Source organism: Chlorocebus sabaeus, chromosome 11 (assembly GCF_047675955.1).
Source record: "Chlorocebus sabaeus isolate Y175 chromosome 11, mChlSab1.0.hap1, whole genome shotgun sequence".
Taxonomy (NCBI): Eukaryota; Metazoa; Chordata; class Mammalia; order Primates; family Cercopithecidae; genus Chlorocebus; species Chlorocebus sabaeus.
In genome coordinates, this window is record NC_132914.1 from 90,674,893 (window position 1) to 90,677,702 (window position 2,810).

The following is a 2,810-nucleotide window of genomic DNA, read 5'->3' on the forward strand; positions in this document are numbered from 1 at the left end:
CTGGGATTGCAGGAGTGAGCCACTGCACCTGGCCTCAGAGTGTAATCTTTAAACACTAAAATAAGTGGGGCAGGACAAGTTAGGTTTCCAGAGGAAGGGAAGAACTCCAACTGTCTCAAGTGAGGGTCAAGCTGTAGGAAGCAGGTGAGAGTTAAAAGCAGGTCAGAACTTGATGGAGGAATTTGAGGTAAAAACATTTGGCTCATCCCATATGCAGGGCAGATTTGTGAGCAGGAGAATGGCATGATAAAAATGACTTATTTAGATTAAGGCACGGTGGCTCACACCTGTAATCCCAGCACTTTGGAAGGCCAAGGCAAGGAGATCAATGGAGGCCAGGAGTTTGAGACCAACCTGGCCAACATGGTGAAAACCCATCTCTACTAAAAATATAAAAATTAGCTGGGCGTGATGGCATGTTCCTGTAATCCCAGCTACTTAGGAGGCTGAGGCAGGAGAATCGCTTGAACCCGAGAGGCGGAGGTTGCAGTAAGCCAAGATCACACCACTGCACTCTAGCCTGGGTAACAGGGCAAAACTCTGTCTCAAAAACAAAACAAAAAAAAGAGAACGGGTGAAACTCTAGTCCGAGAGTCAATTTGACCCTGAGATGGGGAGACACTAAAGGAAGGTGATAAATAAGAATGGACAAAGAGGGTGGAGGCTAGCACTCAGTTACAACACATTCACCTCAAAGCAGGCAATTCTCAAAATAAGATGTTTAAGATCATCAACCATTAAACAGGGCCTCGTTAGTGGGTTACAGGAGACTGAGTTTTGCTGCCTGAATTGGGAAAGAAGGAGTAAGAGATACAAAAAAGCAGAGGGTAAAGTCAGCTTAGTTATTCTATGCGAAGTTACACCCATTTAAAGAGCCCAGATGAAGAGGAAAAAAAACAAAAATGAGAGGAGGGGAAAAAACGAGAATCGCTATTTTAGACAAATCCCATATGGGTTATACTCTTAATTTACTTAAGCCAGATGGCTAGGCTGGGGACCGACTAATTTATTACCATCCTGCCATTCAGAGTCAGGTTCCTAAGCAACTCTGAGGGGAAATGTCAGATTGCATGAAATTTCCTGATTAGGTCCATGTGACCCAAGCACAGCCCACTGAAAATGATTCGAATCTTCCAAATCGCATGTTCCAGATCACAGCTGTCAGCTCTGCCCTCTCCTGCTTGTGGCAGATGCACGGGCCTTCACTTCTTTGCAGGCAGTATGGTGGCAGTTCTAGGAATAAGAAACACCAAAATAAAGGCTGGGGGAGGACTGAGAAAAAAAACTTTAGAATTTGGCATTTCAGATTCTCCCTTTGTACCATGTACTTCCCAAAATTTCCTATAAAAGAAGGAAAGTAGCAAAGTGTTTTTAAAAGGAGCATTTAAACTACTGTGGTAATTAAGCAGCAATCTCTGAGTCAGCAAATCCCATCGAGCAAACTGAGTAACATTTGAGATAACATGAGAGGATTAAAAAAGTAGGGACACTCGCCGGGTGTAGCAGCTGAGGCTGGTAATCTCACCACTTTGAGAGGCTGAAGAAGGAGGATCGCTTGAGTCCAGCCTGGGCAATATGGGAAAACCCCATCTCTACAAAAAAATACAAATAATTAGCTAGGTGTGGTGGTGTGCACCTGTAGTCCTAGCTACTCAGGAGGCTGAGGTAAAAGGATCTCTTGAGCCCGGGAGGTTGAGGCTGCAATGAGCCAAGATTGCACCACGGCACTCCAGCCTGGCCAACATGTTGATACCCCATCTCTACTAAAACTACAAAAATTAGCTGGGTGTGGTGGTGGGTACCTGTAATCCCAGATATTTGGGAGGCTGAGGCAGGAGAATCAGTTGAACTTGGGAGGCAGAGATTGCAGTGAACCAAGATCGCGCCATTGCGCTCCAGCCTGGGCAACAAGAGCAAAACACCTTCTCAAAACAAAAAAAAAAGTTGGGAAAAAATAAGCAACTAGGCTGGTTTATGATCTGAAGAGGAAAGCATAGTGATATAACAAAAGCAACAATTAGCGTGTTTTAAGATGGAGTCATTATGTACCAAGCCACGTAGAAACTATTGTTTCCCCCATTTTATAGATGAGAAAACTGAGGATTTCTAAAGGTTTTAAGTTAGGTCTCACCGCTAGTAAGTACCACTGTTAGGGATCAATTCTATTCATCCATCAGAGGGTAAGAAAATGATTGGCCAGAAAAAGTGAAGGGCAGGCCAGGCATGGTGGCTCACACCTGTAATCCCAGCACTTTGGGAGGCCGAGGTGGGTGGATCACCTGAGGTCAGGAGTTCAAGACCAGCCTGGTCAACATGATGAAACCCCGTCTCTACTAAAAATACAAAAATTAGCCAGACATGGTGGTGGGCACCTGTAATCCCAGCTATTCAGGAGGCTGAGGCAGGAGAATCACTTGGACCCAGGAGGTGGAGGTTGCAGTGAGTCAAGATCACGCCACTGCACTCCAGCCTGGGCAACTCTGTCTCAAGAAAAAAAAAAAAAAGTGAAGGGCAGCAGGCTGCAAATGCCAAAATGAGAGCATGGCTAGTGGTTCCTGGGGCCTGTCTATGAGCAGAGGTGGCTAGAAAGCTAACAGAACAGTGACTGCCAAATGCAGAATGGAGCATGTGCCAAATTCAATGGGGACTGAATCCTGGAACAGAAAAAGGATATTAGTGAAATCTGAATAAAGTCTGGGGTTTAGTTCATAGTAATGTACCAATGTTGGCTTCTTGGTGGTGACAAATGTACCATTGTCATGTGAGATGTGGGTAAGGGAAGCAGGGGAACTCTCTACTCTCCTGCGACT